Genomic DNA, 27,032 nt, shown 5'->3' on the forward strand with positions numbered 1-27,032 from the left:
TATTTCTTGTATAATAATGTAATTAAAATAAGTTAGGACTTCCTGGTAGCTCAGTGGTAAAGAATCTGCCTGCCAGTGTAGGGGACCCAGGTTTGATTGCTGATCTGGGAAGATCCTATATGCGGTGGAATAACTAAGCCTATGCACCACAACAATCGAGCCTGTGCTGTAGAGCCTGAGAGTTGCAACTAATGAGCCCATGCTCTACAACAAGAGAAGGCACCACAATGAGAAGCCTGTTCACCTCAGCTAGAGAGTAACCCTGCCACTCAGTGCAACTAGAGAAAAGCCTGCACAGCAGTGAAGACCCAGCACAGCCAAAAATAAATAAATAAAATTACTTAAAAATAAGTTAAAGACTGTGACTTATTTAACTGCATTTTGGTCAGTGACTTTTGTCTTTTAAATTAACATGGGTTGGACAGATGTCATTTTACCTTTATAAACATGACTTAAGTAAAGAATTCTTAACCTGGCACCTGTAAATGGCTTTCAAGTATCCAGGAACTCCTGAAATATTTTCAGACTTTACAAATGCATATGGACATTTTTCAGAGAAGACAGTCCATAACTTTCATTTGATACTCAAAGGGATCCATAACTTAAATAAGTCCAGGAACCACTAATTTATGCAAGAGAATTTGTTTTATTTGATAAAAATCCTGCAGTAAGTTCCTCTATTACCTTTGAGCCTTATGAATTGAATAGTTACTTTATTTTCGTAAAGGTTAACACAGCTCTGTTATTTGCTGTTTCTAATAAATATCTCAGTTTTGTCATCTTTCATATATTGATTCTGTTTTGCTACTTATATAAGTGCTGCTAAGTTCCTTTTTTTTTTTGTATTAACAGAATGATGGCTTGACATTTTTGTGCCATAGACAGCTATGTTTTAATAATTTTCACTAGCTGAAATGAAATAATATCCTATGAGGTTAATCAGAGAAGGCAATATGAGGTTAATGAATAGAGTAGGTCATAGCTACTTCTTTATTGAATTTTCCTATGGAATCAGATCTTTTTAGGTTATGTTCCCTGGGAAATAAACTCTAAGATGGAGATTTGCTTGCAGGTTTATTGAGGAACAATACTTGTAATGGAGTTAGGGAAGCAAGATTAGGAGTGTAGAAGGATTGAACTGATGCAGTTGCAGCAGAGATGTTAGTCAATATTTTTGGGAATTCTGGAGCTTGGATGACATTTCAGAGCTGTCTGGAATTGTTGTTATTCAGTTGCTGAGTTGTGTCCAACTCTTTGCAACCCCATGGACTGCTGCATGCCAGGCTTCCCTGTCCTTCACTATTTCCTGGAGTTTGCTCAAACTCATGTCCATTGAGTCAGTGATAGCATCCAACCATCTTATTTCCTAATTCCCCCTTCTCCTCCATCCCTCAGTCTTTCCCAGCATCTGGTCTATGTGGCTGACCTGAGGGCGTAGGGGTGTAACCTTGGGTGGAGCAGTTTCTTTCTGCAGTAGAGATAGAACTACCCAGTTCTCCTTCCCAGCTGCATGGACATCACCAGATGGTCAACACCAAAATCAGATTGATTGTATTCTTTGCAGCCAAAGATGGAGAAGCTCTATACAGTCAGCAAAAACAAGACCAGGAGCTGACTGTGGCTCAGACCATGAACTCCTTACTGCCAAATTCAGACTTAAATTGAAGAAAGTAGGGAAAACCACTAGACCATTCAGGTATGACCTAAATCAAATCCCTTATGATTATACAGTGGAAGTGAAAAATAGATTTAAGGGCCTAGATCTGATAGAGTACCTGATGAACTATGGAATGAGGTTCGTGACATTGTACAGGAGACAGGGATCAAGACCATCCCCGTGGAAAAGAAATGCAAAAAAGCAAAATGGCTGTCTGGGGAGGCCTTACAAATAGCTGTGAAAAGAAGCGAAAAGCAAAGGAGAAAAGGAAAGATATAAACATCTGAATGCAGATTTCCAAAGAATAGCAAGAAGAGATAAGAAAGCCTTCTTCAGTGATCAATGCAAAGAAATAGAGGAAAACAACAGAATGGGAAAGACTAGGGATCTCTTCAAGAAAATCAGAGATACCAAGGGAATATTTCATGCAAAGATGAGCTCGATAAAGGACAGAAATGGTATGGACCTAACAGAAGCAGAAGATATTAAGAAGAGGTGGCAAGAATACACAGAAGAACTGTACAAAAAAGATCTTCACGACCCAGATAATCACGATGGTGTGATCACTGACCTAGAGCCAGACATCCTGGAATGTGAAGTCAAGTGGGCCTTAGAAAGCATCACTATGAACAAAGCTAGTGGAGGTGATGGCATTCCAGTTGAGCTATTTCAAATCCTGAAAGATGATGCTGTGAAAGTGCTGCACTCAATATGCCAGCAAATTTGGAAAATTCAGCAGTGGCCACAGGACTGGAAAAGGTCAGTTTTCATTCCAATCCCAAAGAAAGGCAATGCCAAAGAATGCTCAAACTACTGCACAATTGCACTCATCTCACACGCTAGTAAAGTAATGCTCAAAATTCTCCAAGCCAGGCTTCAGCAATACGTGAACCGTGAACTCCTGATGTTCAAGCTGGTTTTAGAAAAGGCAGAGGAACCAGAAATCAAATTGCCAACATCCGCTGGATCATGGAAAAAGCAAGAGAGTTCCAGAAAAGCATCTATTTCTGCTTTGTTGACTATGCCAAAGCCTTTGACTGTGTGGTTCACAGTAAACTGTGGAAAATTCTGAAAGAGATGGGAATACCAGACCATCTGATCTGCCTCTTGAGAAATTTGTATGCAGGTCAGGAAGCAACAGTTAGAACTGGATGTGCAACAACAGACTGGTTCCAAATAGGAAAAGGAGTTCATCAAGGCTGTATATTGTCACCCTGCTTATTTAACTTCTATGCAGAGTACATCATGAGAAACGCTGGACTGGAAGAAACACAAGCTGGAATCAAGATCGCTGGGAGAAATATCAATAGCCTCAGATAAGCAGATGACACCACCCTTATGGCAGAAAGTGAAGAGGAACTAAAAAACCTCTTGATGAAAGTGAAAGTGGAGAGTGAAAAAATTGGCTTAAAGCTCAGCATTCAGAAAACGAAGATCATGGCATCCGGTCCCATCACTTCATGGGAAATATGGGGAAACAGTGGAAACAGTGTCAGACTTTATTTTTCTGGGCTCCAAAATCACTACAGATGGTGACTGCAGCCATGAAATTAAAAGACGCTCACTCCTTGGAAGGAAAGTTATGACCAACCTAGATAGCATATTCAAAAGCAGAGACATTACTTTGCCAACAAAGGTTCATCTAGTCAAGGCTATGGTTTTTCCACTGGTCATGTATGGATGTGAGAGTTGGACTGTGAAGAAGGCTGAGCGCCGAAGAATTGATGCTTTTGAAGTGTGGTGTTGGAGAAGACTCTTGAGAGTCCCTTGGACTGCAAGGAGATCCAAGCAGTCCATTCTGAAGGAGATCAGCCCTGGGATTTCTTTGGAAGGAATGATGCTAAAGCTGAAACTCCAGTACTTTGGCCACCTCCTGCGAAGAGTTGACTCATTGGAAAAGACTCTGATGCTGGGAGGAATTGGGGGCAGGAGGAGAAGGGGACGACAGAAGATGAGATGGCTGGATGGCATCTGACTCGATAGACGTGAGTCTGGGTGAACTCTGGGAGTTGGTGATGGACAGGGAGGCCTGGCGTGCTGCGATTCATGGGGTTGCAAAGAGTCAGACACGACTGAGCGACTGATCTGATCTGATCTGATCTTCCAATTATCAGCTGGTTCAGGATCGGTCTCACCTACAAAGAGCTGCTTCACCTGAGGTCACAGTCTTCCAGGAGCAGTTTTCAAATGGCTGAGCAAGATGGGGGTATAAAGGTCCAGCTATTTTGGCCCAACATGGAACTGTTTGACAGGCAGTACTTGTTCAGAGAACTGTTCCTGGTTGTCAGGCCTGCATTACAGTTTGACTTCTTCCTCTTCTCAGTCTTGCTTCTGCTGCCTTTCTGTCACAGGTATTGATTTCCAATAAGCATCTTGTATCCCAAGCTCCCTTTCAATTTCTGTTTTCAAAGAATGCAACCCATGGTACTTTGGTTGAGGGCAGTTTGTGGAAGAGGCCTTGGTTGTGAGCTACTAGCATCCGACTCTCCTGGCAATTAGAGGAATAAATGCTTTGGTCTTGACTGGAGTGTCTGAGCACTGTACTCCTCGTGCCTCTTGAATTCATTTCAAATAGTAATTTCACCCCCTGTGTGAACAAATTCTCCAGTATTCTGTTTGATCTCTTTTAAAATGTTGGGAATTTACAAATGTGAGATTAGGGACCATTTACAACCTCTTTCACTACAGCTGGTCTTCAGATAACAACTGATTAGTCTGTGTCCCTCCACTAATCTCTAGATTCTTGGCCAGAATCTCTTCCTATCTAGATGACTTACGAGATGGGATGGTGGTCATGACTGAGGAGTCTGAGCCTAGTTACCATGCCCTTTTTAGGTCTTGGCACTGTACTTGTTTATTTACTGTCGACATTGGACAAGGAAGTTATTAAGATGCTCCAGTGGTAACCTCCATGCTAAATGTCATCTACTTCCTGATGTTACTTTTCTTTGTGTTGGTAAATCTGCTTAATTTCATTTACACATATGTTGCTAAGGTAGCATGTTACGTGACATTAAAATCAGATCTATTATGTGGATTTTAAAGATCAAACAGAACCTTGTTGAATCTGGTTCATTAATGTTTGTTTGAAACATGATGGGGATACTAATTGCAGAGTTTTATCAAGTTTTGTCAATTCTTGTGTAGTCTCTTGCAAATATTATTAATATATTGTCAGGATAATTAGCAACAAAAGAAGTTACTTAAAATCTTATGGTTTTATTTGTAGTATTTTGGTATAGTTTTATTTAGAACTTTAGTTAGTAATGAGTGGTTGTTTAGCACCCACTCCCCATCACCTATTCACTTAGAGGTTAGAATTGAAAAATTGAGGAGCTGGATCTCAACTTAATGCAGTTATATAGCGATGTGATAATTATGTCATTTAGCAAACCATCAAGACATGTTAACATTGCTGAAAGGTTTTAGTGAGGAACCTTCCTTCTGCTTTGAAGCCAAACCTGCTCGACGAGGCTTTGAAGATGAGACTGTCGGCAGTGTCCCTGAAGAGACTTTAATATTTTGAAACTGGGGGCTCTTTTAGCAGACACTCTTCCCTTTCCTTCTTTCCTCCTTCCTCCCTCTATCCTTTCTTCTCCCTCCCTTCCTTCCTTCCCACTTTTGGCAAGATATAATTCACATACCACACAACTCACCCACTTGAAGTGTACAGTTAAATGTTTTTTAAGATAGTCACAGATATGGGCAGCCATCACCACAGTCCATTTTAGAACATTTTTATCATCTTAAAAGAAACCCTGTACTACCCTTTGATACCACTCCCTAATCCTATCATCCCCTCTAACCCTAAGCAGCCACTAATTTTTATCTTTATGCCTATTATCTGATTCAGATAATTGGAATCATATACTATGTAATCTTCTGTGACTGACTTTTCTCATTTAGCATAATTTTTCAAAGTTCATCTGTGTCGTTACATGCATCAGTACTCCATTCCTTGTTATGGCTAAATAATATTTCACTGTATGGATATACTACATTTTGTTTATCTTTTACTTAGTTCTTGAACTTTTGCATTGTTTCCCTTTTGGTTATCAGTAATGTTGCCATGAACATTCATGTACAAACTTCTGTGTGGACATATGTTTTCTTTTGGGAATAGAATTGTTGAGTCATATGATAACTCTGTGTTTAACTTTTTTTTTTTTCTAATTTTATTTTATTTTTAAACTTTACATAATTGTATTAGTTTTGCCAAATATCAAAATGAATCCGCCACAGGTATACATGTGTTCCCCATCCCGAACCCTCCTCCCTCCTCCCTCCCCCTCCTCCCTCCTCCCTCCCCATACCATCCCTCTGGGCCGTCCCAGTGCACCAGCCCCAAGCATCCAGCATCGTGCATCAAACCTGGACTGGCAACTTGTTTCCTACATGATATTTTACATGTTTCAATACCATTCTCCCCAATCTTCCCACCCTCTCCCTCTCCCACAGAGTCCATAAGACTGTTCTATACATCAGTGTCTCTTTTGCTGTCTCGTACACCGGGTTATTGTTACCATCTTTCTAAATTCCATATATATGCGTTAGTATACTGTATTTATGTTTTTCCTTCTGGCTTACTTCACTCTGTATAATAGGCTCCAGTTTCATCCACCTCATTAGAACTGATTCAAATGTATTCTTTTTAATGGCTGAGTAATACTCCATTGTGTATATGTACCACTGCTTTCTTATCCATTCATCTGCTGATGGACATCTAGGTTGCTTCCATGTCCTGGCTATTATAAACAGTGCTGCGATGAACATTGGGGTACACGTGTCTCTTTCCCTTCTGGTTTCCTCAGTGTGTATGCCCAGCAGTGGGATTGCTGGATCATAAGGCAGTTCTATTTCCAGTTTTTTAAGTAATCTCCACACTGTTCTCCATAGTGGCTGTACTAGTTTGCATTCCCACCAACAGTGTAAGAGGGTTCCCTTTTCTCCACACCCTCTCCAGCATTTATTATTTGTAGACTTTTGGATCGCAGCCATTCTGACTGGTGTGAAATGGTACCTCATCTGGTCAACCACTTGTAAAAGAATGAAACTAGACCACTTTCTAACACCATACACAAAAATAAACTCAAAATGGATTAAAGATCTAAACGTAAGACCAGAAACTATAAAACTCCTAGAGGAGAACATAGGCAAAACACTCTCCGACATACATCACAGCAGGATCCTCTATGACCCACCTCCCAGAATATTGGAAATAAAAGCAAAAATAAACAAATGGGACCTAATTAACCTTAAAAGCTTCTGCACATCAAAGGAAACTATTAGCAAGGTGAAAAGACAGCCTTCAGAATGGGAGAAAATAATAGCAAATGAAGCAACCGACAAACAACTAATCTCAAAAATATACAAGCAACTCCTACAGCTCAACTCCAGAAAAATAAACGACCCAATCAAAAAATGGGCCAAAGAACTAAATAGACATTTCTCCAAAGAAGACATACAGATGGCTAACAAACACATGAAAAGATGCTCAACATCACTCATTATCAGAGAAATGTGTTTAACTTTTTGAGGAACTGCCAAACTGTTTTCCAAAGTATCTACACCATTTTACACCCCCTGCCTTCACAATATATAAGGATTTCAATTTCTCTGCATCCTTGTCAAAGATTATTATTATCTATCTTTTTTATTATTACCATCCTAGTAGGAATGACGGAGAAGGCAATGGCACCCCACTCCAGTACTCTTGCCTGGAAAATCCCATGGATGGAGGAGCCTGGTAGGCTGCAGTTCCATGGGGTCACTAAGAGTCGGATACGACTGAGCGACTTCACTTTCACTTTTCACTTTCATGCATTGGAGAAGGAAATGGCAACCCACTCCAGTGTTCTTGCCTGGAGAATCCCAGGGACGGGGGAGCCTGGTGGACTCCTGTCTGTGTGTCGCACAGAGTTGGACACAACTGAAGTGATTTAGCAGCAGTAGGAATGAAGCAGTATTGTGGTTGATTTTGATTTCCATTTCTCTGATGACTAATGATGTTGAGCATCTTTCCATGTGTTTATTGGCCATTTGTATATCTTCTTTGGAGAAATGACTCTTCAGATTCTTTGCCCGTTTTTAAGTTGGGTTGTGTTTTTATTGTTGAGTTGTAAGAGTTATTTATTTTTTCTAGATAGTAGTCTTTTATCACAAATGTGATTTGTAAACATATTCTTCCACTTTGTGGGTTGTCTTTTCACTTCATTGGTAATATCTTTTGAAGCACAAAAGTTTTTAGTTTTAATGAAGTACAGTTTATTTTTTTCTTTGTTGCTTGCTTTATTGATAACATTTCTAAGAAACCACTGCCTAGCACAACAACATGAAGATTTACTTCTATGTTTTCATCTATGGCTTTTATAATTTTAGCTCTTCTACTTCTGTCTGTATTCCATTTTGAGTTGATTTTTGTATATGGTGTCAGAAAGGTCTTCAGCTTCATTCTTTGGCATGTGGCTACTCAGTCGTCCCAACGTTAAATGATGGGCTTCCCTGATAGCTCAGTTGGTAAAGAATCCGCCTGCAATGCAGGAGACCCCGGTTCTATTCCTGAGTTGGGAAGATCCCCTGGAGAAGGGATAGGCTACCCACTCCAGTATTCTGGCCTAGAGAATTCCATGAACTGTATAGTTCATGGGGTCGCAAAGAGTCGGACACGACTGAGCAACTTTCAGTTTCAGTTTCCCAATGAATGGTTTTGGCACTCGTGTTGAAAGTTAACTGAAAATTAATAAAATTTATTTCTGGAGTCTCAATTCTGTTCCATTGATCTATATGTCTTTCCTTCTGTTAATATCACACTTTTGATTTGTGTTGCTCAGTAGTATTGAAATTGGAAAGTGAGTTTTGAACTTTATTCTTTTAATTCTTTCTTTTTCCAGCTTTATTGAGATAATTGACATGTAATGTTTTGCAAGTTTAAGGGATATGATGTAATGATTTGATACATGTATATATTATGAAATGTTTACCACAGTAAGATTAGTTAACACATTCTTCACCTCACATACCATTTTCTTGTTTTTCTGGTGAGAATATTAAATATATATTCTCATAACAACTTTCAAGTATACAGTACATTATTGTTAGCTGTGGTCACCATGCTGTACATTAGGTTCCTGGAACTTACTTATCTTATTGCACTCATCTTACACACTAGCCAGGTAATGCTCAAAATTCTCCAAGCCAGGTTTCAACAGTATGTGAACCATAAACTTCCAGATGTTCAAGCTGGATTTAGAAAAGGCAGAGGAACCAGAGATCAAATTGCCAACATCCGCTGGATCATCAAAAAAGCAAGAGAATTCCAGAAAACATCTACTTCTGCTTTACTGATTACCCCAAAGCCTTTGACTCTGTGGACCACAACAAACTCTGGAAAATTCTTAAAGGGATGGGAATACCTGACCACCTGACCTGACTCTTGAGAAATCTGTATTCAGGTCAGGAAGCAACAGTTAGAAGACTGGTTCCAAATAGGGAAAGGAGTACGTCAAGGCTGTATATTGTCACCCTGCTTATTTAACTTCTATGCAGAGTGCATCATGGGAAACGCTGGGCTGGATGAAGCACAAGCTGAAACCAAGATTGCTGGAAGAAATATCAACAACTTCAGATATATAGATGATACCACCCTTATAGCAGAAAGCAAAGAACTTAAGAGCCTCTGGATGAAAGTGAAAGAGGAGAGTGAAAAAATTGGCTTAAAACTCAACATTCAGAAAACTAGATCATGGCATTTGGTCCCATCACTTCATGGCAAATAGATGGGGAAATGGTGGAAACAGTGAGAGATTTTATTTTCTTGGGCTCCAAAATCACTGCAGATGGTGACTGCTACCATGAAATTAAAAGATGCTTGCTCCTTGGAAGAAAAGTTATGACCAACCTAGATGGCATATTAAAAAGCAGAGACATTACTTTGTCAACAAAGGTTCGTCTAGTCAAAGCTATGGTTTTTCCAGTAGTCATGTATAGATGTGAGAGTTGGACTATAAAGAAAGCTGAGTGCCGAAGAATCGATGCTTTTGAACTGTAGTGCTGGAGAAGACTCTTGGGAATCCCTTGGACTGCAAGGAGATCCAACCAGTCCATTCTGAAGGAAGTCAGTCCTGAATATTCATTTGGAAGAACTCATGCTGAAGCTGAAACTCCAGTACTTTGACCACCTGATGTGAAGAACTGACTCATTTGAAAAGACCCTGATGCTGAGAAAGATTGAAGGCAGGAGAAGAAGGGGCCGACAGAGGATGAGATGGTTAGATGATGTCTCTAACTCAGTGGACATGTGTGTGTTATGTGTTAGTTGCTCAGTCGTGTGCAACTTTTTGCAATCCGGTGGACTATAGCCTGCCAGGCTCCTCTGTCCATGGGATTCTCCAGGTGAGAATACTGAAGTGGGTTGCCATTTCCTTCTCCATGGGATCTTCCCAACCCAGGGATCGAACCTGGGTCTTCTGCATAGCAGGCAGATGCTTTATCCTCTGAGCCACCAGTGGACATGAGTTTGGGTGAACTCCGGGAGTTGGTGATGGACAGGGAGGCCTGGCGTGCTGCAGTCCATGGGGTCACAAAGAGTGAGACACAATTGAGTGACTGAACTGAACTGTCTCATAACTGTAAGTTTGACTAACATATCCTGTTCTCCCCTCAGCCCTTGGCAACTACCATTCTATTCTCTGTTCTATGAGTTTGGTGTTTTTAGATTACACATATAAATGAGATTATACAGTATTTGTTTTTTTCTGGCTGACTTATTTCACTTAGCTTAATGACTTCAAGGTCCACTCATGTTGTCACAAATGGCAAAATATCCTTTTTTATGACTGAATAATACACACACACACCACATTTTTAAAATCTGTTCATCCCTTGATTGACACTTAGCTTGTTTCCATGTCTTGGCTATTATAAATAATGCTACGGTAAACATGGGAGTGCTAATATCTCTTTGAGATAGTGATTTCATTCCTTTATACCTGAAAGTGGGATTGCTGGATCATACAGTAGTTCTATTTTTTAATTTTGAGAAACTTTCACAATGTTTTCCCATAGTGGGCATACTAGTTTATGTTCCTGCCAACAGTGCACCAAGATTACCTTTTTCTCCTCATCCTGGACAGCATTTGTTATCTCTCTTTTTTTTTTTTATAATAGTCATTCTAAGAGGTGGGAGGTGGTATCTTTTGGTTTTTCCTTGCATTTCCCTGAAGACATTGACAGAGGAGCCTGGTGGACTACAGTCCGTAGGGTCACAAATAGTCAGATACAACTGAAGCAGCTTAGCATATGCACACAAAGACATTGAACACCTTTTCATGTGTATGTCGTCTTTAGAAAACTGTTTATTCAAATCCTCCACCCATTTTTTAATCGGATTATTTATGTTTTTGCTATTGAGTTACATTAGTTCCTTACACATTTTGGATATTAACCCCTTATGTATTGTATGGTTTGCAGATGTTTTCTCCCATTCCCTTGGTTGCCTTTTCATTTTGTTAATTATTTCTTTTGCTGTGCAGAAAGTTTTTAGCTTGATGTAGTCCCACTTGTTTATTTTTGCTTTTGTTGCTTGTGCTTCTGTTGTCAAAAAGTCATTGCCAAGACCCAGATAAATGAGCCCTTCCCCTATATTTTCTTCTAGGTGTTTTGTAGTTTTAGGTCTTAAATTTAATTCTTTTTGAGTTAATATTTTGTGAGTGGTAAGAAAAGGGTCCAACTTTTCTTTTACATGTGTATGTACAGTTTTCCCAACACTGTTTATTAAAGAAACTATCCTTTCCCATTGAATTTTCTTGGTCCTTGTCAAATATTAGTTGACCATTTATGCATGGGGTTATTCCTGGCTTTTCATATGGTTCCACTGGTCTATATATCTGTTTTTATGCCAGTACCATATTGTTTTGATTAGTACTGTTCTTATTTTTCAAGATTGTTTTAGCTACTCTGGTTCTCTTGAGTTTCTGTATGAATTTTAGGATCAGCTTGTCAATTTCTACAAAAAAGCCAGCTGGGATTTTGATAGGGATTGCATTGGATCTGTAGGTTAATTTGTATAAATCAATGTTGCTGTTTGTGTTAGTGTTCTATTACTGCTGTAACAGGTACCACAGACTTCGAAGCTTAAAACAGCACATATTAGTACTTTATAGTTCTGGAAATCAGAAATTTGAAATGGGTCTTTCTGGGCAAAAACCAAGTTGTCAGCAGAGCTTTGTTACATCTGGACACCCTAGCGGAAAGTCTCTTTCCATGCCTTTTTTTACCTTGTAGAAGCCACATTAGCATTTTGTGGCTCATGGATCTTTCTTCCATTTTCATAGCCTGTCACTCCAACCACTGCTTCCATTGTCACATTTTCTCTCTCTGACTTTAAGCCTTTTGGAAGTGTCATTGTTCATTCGAGTCCAACTCTTTGTGACCCCATGGACTGTAACCCACCAGGTTCCTCTGTCCATGAGATTCTCCAGGCCAGAATACTGGAGTGAGTTGCCATTCCCTTCTCTGGGGGATCTTCCTAACCCAGGGATCAAACCCAGGTCTCCTGCATTGCAGGCAGATTCTTTAGTCTCTGAGTCACAAAGGAAGCCCAAAAGTGAAGGTTGTGTTGGTTGGGAATCAAACCCAGGTCAGCTGCTTGGAAGGCAGCTATGTTCACCATTATACCACCAATAACTGAACTTTATCAGTTCAGTTCAGTCACTCAGTCGTGTCTGATTCTTTGTGACCCCATGGACTGCAGCACGCTAGGCTTCGATGTCCATCACCAACTCTCAGAGCTTGCTCAAACTCATGCCATCCAACCATCTCATCTCTGTCGTCCCCTTCTCCTCCTCCTGCCTTCAATCTTTCCCAGCATCAGGGTCTTTTCCAACAAGTCCGTTCTTTGCATCAGGTGGCCAAAGTATTGGAATTTCAGCTTCAGCATCAGTCCTTCCAATGAATATTCAGGACTGATTTCCTTTAGGATGGACTGGTTGGATCTCCTTACAGTCCAAGGGACTCTCAAGAGTCTCCTCCAATGCCACAGTTCAAAAACAGCAATTCTTTGGCACTCAGCTTTCTTTATAGTCCAACTCTCACATCCTTACATGACTACTGGAAAAACCGTACCTCTGACTAGACGGACCTTTGTTGGCAAAGTATTGTCTCTGCTTTTTAATATGCTGTCTAGGTTGGTCATAGCTTTTGTTCCAAGGAGCAAACATCTTTTAATTTCATGGCTGCAGTCACCATCTGCAGTGATTTTGGAACCCCCAAAAATAAAGTCTCTCACTGTTTCCATTGTTTCCCCATCTATTTGCCATGAAGTCGTGGAACTGGATGCCATGGTCTTTGTTTTTTGAATGTTGAGTTTTAAGCCAGCTTTCTTACTCTCCTCTTTCACTTTCATCAAGAGGCTCTTTAGTTCTTTTTCACTTTCTGCCATAAGGGTGGTGTCATCTACGTATCTGAGGTTATTGATATTTCTCCTGGCAATCTTGATTCCACTTGTGCTTCATCCAGCCCCACATTTTGCATGATGTACTCTGCACAGCAGTTATAAGCAGGGTGACAATATACAGCCCTGACATACTTCTTTCCCAATTTGGAACCAGTCCGTTGTTCCATGTCTGGTTCTAACAGTTGCTTCTTGACCTGCATACAGGTTTCTCAGGAGGTAGGTCAGGTGGTCTGATGTTCCCATCTCTTTAAGAATTTTCCACAGTTTATTGTGGTCTACACAGTCAAAGGCTTTGGCATAATCAATAAAGCAGAAGTAGATGTTTTTCTGGAATTCTCTTTTTTTTCGATGATCCAATGGATGTTGACAATGTGTCCAACATCACATAACTAGTTAAGTGGCAGAGCTGAGGTTAGAACCAAGACAATCTGGTACTTGTGTCCAAAATCTTAATCATTATGCTGTTTTCAGTTAGGCATAGTGAAAAATAAAATGAACAGCTTAAGTCCAAAAGAGTGATTGAGAAGGGCAAAACAAATCAGTTACGTGAACACATTATGTGCTGAAATTATTCCTTTCCTCTTCATAACTAAGAAAATTCAGACATAGATTTTGTATATAGACTATGACTAATCTTTATTGCCTTTAATAATACTCATTCTTACCTTATACATCATATCACATCTTTAATGCACAGACTTAAAAAAACTATCTAGCTGATGCTGTACTGGAACACTAAATCTATTGTTGAGCCTAGTATATTAAATTAATATATCATGGACCTATTATGTATTCTTTCAATATGAACTTTTTCCTCCAGTAGTATAAAATGGTTGACATTAGTGATAGTTATAATTTAAATCAAGGAAATAATTCATTTTGCAGTATAAATAGAAAAGCAGAACAGGTGACTTCATGAATGGAAATATATTGTTGATTTTATTCACCTTTTTTAATTGCCTTTATGATTTACCAATAGCAATTTAGATAATTTCACTTTTCATTGTATTATAGAATTCGTTAGAAAACAATACAAGGAAGAAAACAGGCAGAACATTTAGAAGTTTTACTGATGAGTGGTTTATAAAACTCATTTTAAGAGTGAATTCACAGAAATTCCCTGGTAGTTCAGTGGTTAGGATTCAGCACTTTCACTACTGGAGTGGGGTTTGATCTCTGGTCGGGGAACTTAAGAAAAAAAAGGTGATTTACATGATCAGATCAGATCAGTCACTCAGTCGTGTCCGACTCTTTGCGACCCCATGAATCACAGCACGCCAGGCCTCCCTGTCCATCACCAACTCCTGGAGTTCACTCAGACTCACGTCCATTGAGTCAGTGATGCCATCCATCCATCTCATGCTCTGTCGTCCCCTTCTCCTCCTGCCCCCCAATCCCTCCCAGCATCAGAGTCTTTTCCAATGAGTCAACTCTTCGCATGAGGTGGCCAAAGTACTGGAGTTTCAGCTTTAGCATCATTCCTTCCAAAGAAATCCCAGGGCTGATCTCCTTCAGAATGGACTGGTTGGGACTCTCAAGAGTCTTCTCCAACACCACAGTTCAAAAGCATCAATTCTTCGGCGCTCAGCCGTAATCTAAATATGTGGTTTGTTTGCTAACTGCTCTAAACCCTGTGATCCTACAGGTTCTCAGAAGGTTATAAGGACGTTTTGTGGAGAAAAAAGCATGCCACGATCTTCCTTGCTCCTTTTTGACAGAGTGTTTTCCTCTTGAGTTCAGCTATAGAAGATAAAATATCTGAAGTGCTTGCTGAAATATAAGGTTCTGTATTGATATTAGTTGTGATTTGTCTAAAATCATGTGTGGTAAGTTTGCTACAGAACCGTAAATTAAAATTTTTTCCAGTTTTCTGCATAGTAAAATATTTCATTTTTTAAAGAACATATTTGTTCATTTTAGCTCACTCTGGTAAGACTGTATTTGTAGTACTAATATGGCACTAGGTTCTTCAGTTATTATAAGGTTACTAAATGAACATATATTCTATTTATTACAAATGAAGTTGACATTTTATCTCCTTTTGGGGGACAGATTAATTTTTTTGAGCGGAAAGTACAACTATTAATATTTACTCAACTAATACAGATTCGTGAGTTGGGAAATGCTAAAGAAAGTATTGGGACTTCTTCCCATGTGACACAAGTGGTAAAGAACCAGCCTGCCAGTGCAGGAGAAATAAGAGACATGGGTTCAATCCCTGGGTCAGGAAGATCCCCTGGAGGAGGGCACAGCAACCCACTCTAGTATTCTTGCCTGAAGAATCTGATGGACAGAGGAGCCTGGTGGGCTATGGTCCGTAGGGTTGCAAAGAGTCAGACATGACTGAAGCGACTTGACATGCACGGACACACAAAGAAAGTATTAAGATCCTATCATCTACTACAGATTATCAGTACAGGTGAAGGTTTCTCATGTATTCATTCATTCATTCAGTAATGTGAGTAGAATTAGTTGAGACTATATATTAAACTTGTATTGTGAGTTAAACTGCAATAGGCAGTTAGGAGTATAAAAGTAGAATGATTTGGATTTGTTGGCAGTAGGGAACTGTTGGAGGTACCTAATTAGAAAGCTGATATGATGAAATATATTAGGAAAGTTAATTTGGCAGTTCTGTGTCATTTGAGTCAAATAAAAAGAGATAGTATAGCCTAGTGATAAATAGCACGGACCTTAGAGAGATTAAGGTTCAAATTCCAACTGTGTTGAATATAGAGCCCAGAAGTAAGCCCAAACCTATGGTCAATTAATCTTTGACAAAGGAGGCTAGAATATACAATGGAGAAAAGACAGTCTCTTGAGCAAGTGGTATTGGGGAAACTGGACAACTGCATGTAAATCAATGAAGTTACAACACTCCCTCATACCATACACAAAACATAAACTCAAAATGGCTTAAAGACTTAAGATATGACACCATAAAACTTCTAGAACTGAACATAAACAAAACGTTCTCTGATGTAAACCATAGTAGTGTTTTCCTAGGCCAGTCTCCCAATGCAGTAGAAATAAGAGCAAAATATTAATAAACAAATGGGACCTAATCAAACTTACTGGCTGTTGCACAGTAAAGGAGACCATAAACAAAATGAAAAGAAACATATGGGATGGGAAAAGATATTTGCAAATGATACAACTGACAAGTGCTTTATTTCCAAATACAAACAGCTTATACGGCTAAATAACAGAAAAACAAACAACCCAATCAGAAAATGGGTGGATGGCCTAAATAAACATTCCTCCAAAGAAGACATACAGTTGGCCAGTGGGCACATGAAAAGATGCTCAACAGTGCTTAATTATTAGAGAAATGCAAATCAAAACTACATTGAGGTACACTGGTCAGAATGGCCAATATTACAAAGTCTAGAAAGAACAAATGCTGCACAGGCCGTGAAAAAAAGGGAACACTGCTACACTGTTAAAAAAAAAAAAGGAATGTAAATTGGTGCAGCCACTATGAAAAACAGCATGGAAGTTCCTCAAAAAACTAAAATTAGAATTACTCTATGATCCAGCAATCCCAATCCTGGGCATATATCCACAGAAAACTAATTGTAAAAGATCCAAGTACCCAAATGTCCGTAGCAGCACTGTTTACAGTAGCCAGGACATGGAAGCCACCTGTATGTCCATTGGCAAATTAGTGGATAAGAAGATGTGGTATACATTATCAGAGAGACAGAGCAGAGAGGGCAGAGAGAATTAAGATGGCTGTTTCAGGAACCCAGATCTGAGATTTGAAGAGCTTAGGATCCTCTTCTTGGATGGCCTAGGGCTTTGAATGAGTTGCTCATTTGGGGTTATTCAAAACTGATTGAGATGTCAATATAGTTTCAAGAAGACTTCTAATAGAATGTAAAACTATCTCTGATTGCAGATAAAAATCCACCCAATAAAGCCACTGGTTGAATATCTGGGAAAAAGAATATGGAATACTACTTCTCAGGCATAAAAAATGAAATAATGCCATTTGCAGCAACATGGATGGATCTAGAAATTATAATACTAAGTGAAATAAGTCAGAAAGAGAAAGGCAAATACCATATGGTACCACTTATGTGGGGAGACTAAGATACGACACAAATGGATTTATCTACGAAACAGAAACAGACTCACAGACATAGAGAACAAACTTGTGGTTGCCAGGGGGAAGGTTGGGGGAGGGATAAATTAGGATATGGGATTAAAGATATAAGCTACTATATGTAAAATAGATGAACAACAAGGTTCTATAGCACAAGAAATTATATTCACAATCCTATAATAATCCGTAATGGAAAAAAAATATGAGAAAGAATACATGTATATATATATAACTGAATTACTCTGCTATACACTAGAAACCAACACAGCATTGTAAATCAACTGTACTTCAATTAAAAAAAAAAAAAATAGGATAATAAAATACTACCAATAGTGAAAAAAGAGAAATTCCAAATCTGTCATTAGCTCCTTGGTCTTGCTTAAGTTATTTATGCAAAAACAAAGGAGAAAGGACCAACCTAGACAGCATATTAAAAAGCAGAGACATTACTTTGCCAACAAAGGTCCATCTAGTCAAGGCTATGGTTTTTCCAGTAGTCATGTATGGATGTGAGAGTTAGACTATAAAGAAAGCTGAGTGCTGAAGAATTGATGCATTTGAACTGTGGCATTGGAGGGGACTCTTGAGAGTCCCTTGGACTGCAAGGAGATCCAACCAGTCCATCCTAAAGGAGATCAGTGCTGGGTGTTCATTGAGGGACTGGTATTAAAGCTGAAACTGCAATACTTTGGCCACCTGATGTGGAGAGCTGACTCATTTGAAAAGACCTTGATGCTGGGAAAGATTGAGGGCAGGAGGAGAAGGGGATGACAGAAGATGAGATGCTTGGATGGCATCACTGACACAATGGACATGGGTTTGGGTGGACTCTGGGAGTTGGTGATGGACAGGGAGGCCTGGTGTGCTGTGGTTCATGGGATCGAAAAGACTCGGACACAACTGAGTGACTGAACTGAACTGAAAGGAGAAAAGGAAAGATATACCTATCTGAATGTAGAGTTCCAAAGAATAGCAAGGAGAGATAAGAAAGCTTTCCTAAGTGAAAAATGCACAGAAATAGAGGAAAACAGTAGAATGGGAAAGACTAGAGATCTCTTCAAGAAAATTAGAGATACCAGGGAACATTTCGTGCAAAGATGAGCATAGTAAAGGACAGAAATGGTATGGACCTAACAAGCAGAAGAGATTAAGAAGAGGTGGCAAGAATACACAGAAGAACTATACAAAAGAGATCTTCAGGAGGTCTTCAGAAGACCTTCTCCTGAAGGTCAAAAAGATCTTCATGACCCAGATAACCACAATAGTGTGATCACTGATCTAGAGCCCAACACCTTGCAGTGCAAAGTCAAGTGGGCCTTAGCAAGCATCACTACGAAAAAAGTTAGTGGAGGTGATAGAATTCCAGCTGAGCTATTTCAAATCCTAAAAGATGATGCTGTTAATGTGCTACATTCAATATGCCAGCAAATTTGGAAAACTCAGCAGTGGCCACAGGATTGCAAAAGGTCAGTTTTCATTCCAATCCCAAAGAATGGCAATGCCCAAGAATGTTCAAACTACCAAACAATTGCACTCATCTTACACGCTAGCAAAGTAATGCTCCAAATCCTTCAAGCTAGGCTTCAACAGTACATAAACTGAGAACTTCCAGATGTACAAACTGGATTTAGAAAAGGCAGGGGAAGCAGAGATCAAATTGCAAACTTCCATTGGATTATAGAAAAAGCAAGAGAATTCCAGAAAAACATCTACTTCTGTTTCATTGACTATGCTAAAGCCTTTGACTATGTGGATCACAACAAACTGAAAAATTCTTCAAGAGATGGAAATACCAGACCACCTTACCTGCCTCCTGAGAAACCTGTATGAACGTCAAGAAGCAACAGTTAGAACAGGACATGGAACAACGGACTGGTTTTAAATTGGGAAAGGATTATGTCAAGGCTGTATATTGTCACCCTGCCTATTTAACTTCTATGCAGAGTACATCATGTGAAATGCAGGGCTGGATGAAGCACAAGCTAGAATCAAGATTGCCGGGTGAAATATCAATAACCTCAGATACGCAGATAACACCACCCTTATGGCAGAAAGCAAAGAGGAGCTAAAGAGCCTCTTGATGAAAGTGAAAGAAGAGAGTGAAAAAGCTGACTTAAAACTCAACATTCAAAAATTGGAGATCATGGCATCCGGTCCCATCACTTCATGGCAAATAGATGGGGAAACAATGGTAATAGTGACAGACTTTATTTTCTTCAGTTCCAGAATCACTGCGGACAGTGACTGCACCCATGAAATTAAAAGATGCTTGCTCCTTGGAACAAAAGCTATGACCAACCTAGACAGCATATTAAAAAGCAGAGACATTACTTTGCCAACAAAGGTCCGTCTAATCAAAGCTATGGTTTTTCCAGTAGTCATGTTTGGATGTGAGAGTTGGACTGTAAAGAAAACTGAGCGCCAAAGAACTGATGCTTTTAAACTGTAGTGTTGGAGAAGCCTCTTGAGAGTCCCTTAGACAGCAAGGAGATCCAACCAGTCAATCCTAAAGGAAATCAACTCTGAACATTTATTGGAAGGACTGATGCTGAAGCTCCAAAATGTTGGCCACCTGATATAATGAGCTGACTCATTGGAAAAGACCCTCATGCTAGGAAAAATTGAAGGCAGAAAGAGAAGGGGATGTGATGACAGAGGACAAGCTGGTTGGATGGCCTCCCTGACTCAATGGACGTGAGTTTGAGCAAGCTCCAGGGGATGATGAAGGACAGAGAAGCCTGGCGTGCTGCAGTCCATGGGGTCCCAAAGAGTTGGACACAACTGAGCAACTGAACAACAAAATGCTGTCTGTAATATAGGGTCATAATACGTACATCTTAGAATTGTTGTAAGGACATTTAATGAGAGATTACTATATGCCAGGCTCTGTGCGATATGCATTAATCTCATTTATATGAGAATATGTACTTCTCCACCTTCTTATATGGTTGGATTTTGAAAGAGGAGTAAAACAGTTCGTTTTGTGGGGAAACGAATGTGAGAAGGACATTCCAAGCAGAAGGCACTAGATGTACAGCTTACAAGGTAAAAGAATATGTGAAATAATGTGGTGTATTTGAGAGATGATGAGTGTAGCATGTGTGTGAAGGAAAAGTATAAGAAAGATGGAAATTGAGAGAAACTCAGGTCATTCATTGAGGGTCTGTCTTTCTAAGGAGTTTAGGCTATATCCTGTAAAGCAGATGGCACAAATTCAGTTGTTTATGGGGAGTCAGGCAGGAAAGGTAATTGAGTAAATTGCCTGGATAAGGACTGTGGTAAACTGAAAATCGGGCTTCCCAGGTGGTTCAGTGGTTAAGAATCCAGTTGTCAATGCAGGAGCCTTGGGTTTGATCCCTGGGTTGGGAAAATCCTCTGGAGGAGGAAATGGTAACCCACTCCAGTATTCATACCTGGAAAATCCCATAGATGCTCATCATTTCTCAAATACACCACTTTGTTTCACACATTCTTTTACCTTGTAAGCTGTACATCTAGTGCCTTCTGCTTGGAATGTCCTTCTCACATTTGTTTCCCCACAAAATGAACTGTTTTACTCCTCTTTCAAAATCCAACTGTATAAGAGGAGGCTACAGTCCATGGGTTGCAAAAAGAGTCAGACACTACTTAACGACTAAACAACAATAAACTGAAAGTCACAAATCACATGTGCCTTCTTATCTAGGTGTCCTTTCTTCTGCTTCAGCACAGTTTTCTATGTGGAAATTTGGACCCAGTGTTGCCAAATTTTCTGATTTTTTAAAGTAAAGTTATATATCGATATTTTAAATGTGAAATCATATTTCCCAAGCACCAGTGTGTGGCGGGGGGCGGCAGTCCTTTACCTTTATTTTTTACTTAACCTGTGGGCTGTTTATGTCCTCTGCTGAAGATAATTGGGAAGCCATACAAGCTTTTTAATAACAAGGGTAGTGACGTGGCCAGATTCGATTTTGAGATAGATCATTCTCGCCTCAGTGTGGAGAATGGATTGGTGAGAATAAAGAATGAACATAGAAGGCTGTTGTAATAGAAAAAAGTGAGAGAAGTGACTAGCTTAAGGCAGTGGCATAGGGGTCAAAGTGGGAGTGGGAGGTGAAGCGCTCATTTCAATGCCATGCTTCCCAATATGTTCATTTTCATGGGCCACTGTGTATGTTTGGAAAGATTTGTGTCTTGCAAATAAGCTGTATTTATTAATAATCATACTCCAGTATTCTTGCCTGAAAAATTCCATGGACAGAGGAGCCTGGTGGGCTACAGTCCATGGGGTTGCAGAGTCAGATACAGTTGAGCAACTGACACTCGCACTTTTTTTCTCTTAGTAATCATATCACCATAAAATTGTAATCACTAGTTATAAGGTCTTATAGGCATAAAGTAACTATGCATACTGCATTACGTTAATGCAATTTTAGTTCATAGTAAAAAAAAAAGGCAAGCAAAACAAAACTTAGGCCTGAAGCTGTAATTAGCTTTTGTAACCTTACTGTAAGTATAACTACAATAGGGAAAAGTGAATATGTACAGTTCTTAATTACTGCTCAAATTAAATCTAGCCAAAAAAAGGGAATATACATTACTCAGAAATTTGACTGTAATATACTTTGAATCAGGAGAATTCCAACTAACATTTTCTAATCAGTTCATTATATTAGTCTCAAACATTTTGATCTTAAGACCTCTTTGTTAAAAATTACTGAGGTCTCCCAAAGAGCATTTGCTTATGTGGGTCATATCTATCAATATTTACAGTATTAGAAGTTAAAATTTAAATGAAGGATCCGTTTTAGAGAGTAGGTCTCTCCAAGAAAGCTATCTGAAGAATGCAAAATACATAATCTGTCCTTTGTTTTCTAGTCAGTTTGACAGATGAATCATAATCATATCTGTTACCTTTACAAATTGGAAAATGAGAAGCCCAGGCTAGTCACAGAAACTTAAAAAAAAAAAAGACTAACATACTTTGTAACAACAATAACAAATAACTAGTATTTACTGATTGCTTCAGTTCAGTTCAGTTCAGTTGGTCAGTCATGTCCGACTCTTTGCGACCCCATGAATCACAGCACGCCAGGCCTCCCTGTCCATCACCAACTCCCGGAGTTCACTCAAACTCATGTCCATCGAGTCAGTGATGCCATCCAGCCATCTCATCCTCTGTCGTCCCCTTCTCCTCCTGATTGCTTACTATATGCTAAAAGTATTCCATGCTAAGGGCTTTATAAACTTATTTAATCCTCATAGCAGTGACATAAGATAGATAATATTACCAACTCCATTTTATAAATGAAAGAAACAGGATTTAGAAGAGTTAACTAACTTGAATAGTAAACCAAGGGGACAGAATTTAGATTCAGAACCTGAATTTTTTTATAGCAATAAATAGAACACAAAACAGTAAAGTTAGTTCTATACTGTATAACAACAATTATGGTAATTGTTAGAGCTGAATTAACTTATTTATAGTACGTTATCAGCACAACTTGTGTTTAAAGTCTTATTATGTTGAAATTATTCCATAAAAAGGCTTTTGGGTTAAACCTGTTTTATGTGAATTTCTGCTGGAGATGAAATACAGCTGACTGGTATAGACAGCATTTAGTACAATTGTATTTGCAATAGCCTGTCATTTAAATTTTCCATGTGCTGTAACAGATGACTGTTAGCACAACACAATTTGAATTTTTCACCTTTTTCTTTTCAGTTTTACCTCCAGATGAATTTCATTTGATTTAACTGCTTTTAGGTTCAGCCTTACTTTGAATATGTTACTGAATTTGAATAAAAGAAAGATATATTACTCTCTTCCCAGGAGCCCTAATTCGTTATGGTTTCAACTATTGCAGTGCTTTTCACCATTGTGAAAATTCAAATTTTTATCGAGTTTTACAGCATAAGAATTGCAGTTCAGCTATTTAAGGCAGCAACTGCCACATTATCATAGAACTGAAATAAAAAAGAACAGAACTAACATTTATTGGAAACCTTTTATATGCCAGATATGTCAAAATCTGTTGTCTAAATCATCATAACAACCCCATAAAGGTAAGTGTTATCTCTGTTTTACAGATGGGAAAAAATGCCCCCAAAGTTAAATACTGTGCTCAAATTCCCATAGCTAGTTATAGGTAGAGCCAAGATTTAAATCCAAATCTATATGATTTCAAAGAGAGAAGTTCTGTAACCTTACTTAAAAACTGTAAGCAATTCAGTCAATAAATACTTATCACTTGGGATACTATTTGCCAAACATATATTTGAACAAAGATTGATATCTAGATGTATGAATAACTCTTGCAATTTTATAATAAGACAAGCAACCCAATATAATATGGGCAAAAGATGCAAACAAATACATCACAAAAGACTATTCTATACAAATGGCTTATAAGCACAATAAAAAGCAATCAACGTTATTAGTCATCAGGGAAATGTAAATTAAAACCACAATGAGATAGTATTACTGTATTCCCACCAGAATGGCTAAAATTAAAAGGCCAAATATTGGTAAGGATGTGAAGCAATGAGAAGTCTTATACATTGTTTTTTTGGAATATAAAAATGGTATAAGGGTCTTCCCTGCTGGCTCAAATGGTAAAGAATCTGCCTGCAGTGCCGGAGACCCAGGTTTGATCCCTGGGTTGGGAATGTCTCCTGGAGAAGGGAATGGCTACCACTCCAATATTCTTGCCTGGAGAATCCCATGGACAGAGGAGCCCAGCGGGCTACGATCCATGGAATCGCAAAGAGTCAGACTTGACTGAGCAACTAGCCCTGTCAAAATGGTATAACCACTTTGGAAAATGGTCTACAGATACACCTACCCTATGATCAGAAATTCCACTCAGGTATTTACTCAAAATAAATTAAAGCACATTTCAAAAATTGTCAACAAAAAACCATGTACAAGAATGTCCATAGCAGCTTTAGTTGTAATAGCCCTGTTATGCTTGAACAGAAGGATGGCTAAACTGTTTCATTTGTACAGTGGACTACTACTCAGCAGTAAAGAGGAGCAAACTACTGATATGTTCAACAACATAAGTATGTCTCAAGAATATTATGCTAAGTGGAAAAGCCTCATTCAAAAGAGTGCATGTTGTTTGATATCAATATAGGAAGTTCTAAAATAGGCAAAACTAATCAATAATTAGGTGCGAGTTCTATCCTTAGGTCAGGAAGATCCCCTGGAGTGGGAAATGGCAACCCACTCCAGTATTCTTGCCTGGAAAATTCCGTGGACAGAGGAGCCTGGCAGGCTACAGTCCATAGGGCCACAAAGAGTCAGACACAGCTGAGTTGATGTTGAGTGGATTCAGCATCTGAAAGAAGACTCAAATTTCCTTTGAAAACAATTGAAGACATGAAATCAATAGTTAAAAAAAGGAGAACAGTGGTTGCCTCTGGAGGGGATTGACTGGTGAGGGGCATGAGAAAACTTTCTGGGGTGATGGTAAGGTTTTATATCTTTGACTGCTTTTCTAAAATTTCCTTGTTCATTGCAAGTGCATGTTAGTACAATTGATTTTTGTATATTGATCTTATAACCTTGCTGAAATTGTTTATTTATCTCTAATAGTTTTTGTGTAGCTCCCTCAGGATTTCTTTTTCTTTTTTTTTTTTTAAACTTTACATAATTGTATTAGTTTTGCCAAATATCAAAATGAATCCATCACAGGTATACATGTGCTCCCCATCCTGAACCCTCCTCCCTCCTTCCTCCCCATACCATCCCTCTGGGTCATCCCAGTGCACTAGCCCCAAGCATCCAGTATCGTGCATCGAACCTGGACTGGCATCTCATTTCATACATGATATTTTACATGTTTCAATGCCATTCTCCCCAATCTTCCCACCCTCTCCCTCTCCCACAGAGTCCATAAGACTGTTCTATACATCAGTGTCTCTTTTGCTGTCTCATACACAGGGTTATTGTTAGCATCTTTCTAAATTCCATATATATGCGTTAGTATATTGTATTGATGTTTTTCCTTCTGGCTTACTTCACTCTGTATAATAGGCTCCAGTTTCATCCACCTCATTAGAACTGATTCAAATGAATTCTTTTTAAGGATTTCTTGTATATAAGGCCATTCCATATGTGAATAGAGTTAGTAGTTTTACTTCTTCCATCCCAGTTTGAATGCCTTTTATTTCTTTTTGCCTAGTAAGGTTTCTCATCACCTTTGTAGTCTGTATATGTTCTATCAAATCTTGGTATAATTAACTGCCTTCTGGGTGTGTCCACTCTAGATCATCAGACTCACTATGTCCAAGACTGAACTCACTGTTTCTATCAAAATCTTCTTCCTCTGGAATCTGCTGTCTTGCTAATGACATCACATCCAACTAATTATTTAGTCAGAAAACTGAGACTCACCTTTGACTCCTCCATTTTCCTTACCCATCATATCTAATCCACCACTCTGTCCTGATGGTCCTGCTTCCTAAATCTCTTGAATCAGTCTAAAACTTATCCTTTCTGCTGCCACTACCCTTGGTCAAACTATCATCATCTCTTGCCAGGACTATTATTGCACTTGCTTAACTGGTTCCTCCAGAAGCTACTCTTTACTTTCATTTCCCTTTTCTTCACATATCTCTCAGCATGATCTTTCTTTCTTTTTTTTCTAAATTGTTTATTTATTTGGGGCTATGCTGGGTTTTTGTTGCTCCATGGGCTTTTTTCTCTAGTTGCTGCGAGCAGGGGCTACTCTCTAGTTGTGGTGTGCTGGTTTCTCATTGCGGTGGCTTCTCTTGTTGCAGAGCATGGGCTCTAGGGCACACGAGCTTCAGTAGTTCCGGCTCCCAATCTCTAGAGCACAGGTTCAGTAGTTATAGCACATAGGCTTAGTTGCCCCATGGCATATGGGCTTTTCACAGACCAGGGATGGAACCCATGTCCTCTGCATTGACAGGAAGATTCTTTACCACTGAGCCTCCAGGGAAGCCCAGCATGATCTTTCTGAAAAAAACAGTTGTGACTGGGTCACTGCCCTGCTTAACACCTTCTTATGGCTTCCCGTTCAAGTCTAGCATGGTTTGAGTCCCTGCCTTGCTTGCTCCCATTACTCTTTTTATAAAAAACAAAACACGGTCTGTGAGGCCTTTTAACTTTGTGTGTGCGTGCTCAGTCAGGTCCAACTCTTTGTGACCCCATGAATTGTAGCCAACCATGCTCCTCCGTCCATGGGATTTTCCAGGTAAGAATACTGAAGTGGATTGCCATTTCCTGCTCCAGGGGATTTTCCTGACCTAGGAATTGAACATGTATCTTCTGCATTGCCAGTCGAATTCTTGACCACTGTGCCACCTGGGAAGCCAAGGTCATCACCACCTATCTATAATGTCTTTTAATAAAATATATATAAGTGAAAACTTACTAAGTATTACTCTATCATCCTGAAATTTTAAAATGACAGATGCACACATTTTTTTAAAAGTTAGACATACTAAATAGATACAAACTGTAATGTCTAAAAGATACTTAAAAAACTAACTTCATTGAAATTTTTGGTTTATAAATATCACCTTAAATGCAGAGTGTCAAGAAGCTTAAATAACTATGTATTATGATGGTTAGCCACATATATGTTACATATTCTTTAAAGTACGGCTCTGCCTACTTTTCCATTGTTACACTGGCTTTCTTTTGCTTCCTTGAGCTAGATATGTATTGATCTTTAAATACCGAAGGGCTGGGATCATATACCAATGTTTATTCAGGGCCTGACGCATGGTTAGGTACCAATAAATATTAGTTAAGTAAATACAGATTATTATGTGCCAAGGTAGAGATGGATATGTTCATT

At 39.0% G+C, this 27,032-nt stretch overlaps 1 protein-coding gene and 1 non-coding gene across 2 annotated transcripts in view; one reads left to right on the top strand and one right to left on the bottom strand.

The window, feature by feature from the left end:
- Positions 1-27,032, top strand: part of ZSWIM5 (zinc finger SWIM-type containing 5) — a 161,333-nt gene that overhangs the window by 21,225 nt on the left and 113,076 nt on the right. The window lies entirely within an intron of this gene.
- TRNAS-GCU (transfer RNA serine (anticodon GCU)) lies at positions 10,093-10,165 on the bottom strand. Its single transcript has one exon. It is a non-coding gene; the product is annotated as a tRNA-Ser (tRNA).

This window comes from Bos indicus, chromosome 3 (genome assembly GCF_029378745.1).
Source record: "Bos indicus isolate NIAB-ARS_2022 breed Sahiwal x Tharparkar chromosome 3, NIAB-ARS_B.indTharparkar_mat_pri_1.0, whole genome shotgun sequence".
NCBI lineage: Eukaryota > Metazoa > Chordata > Mammalia > Artiodactyla > Bovidae > Bos > Bos indicus.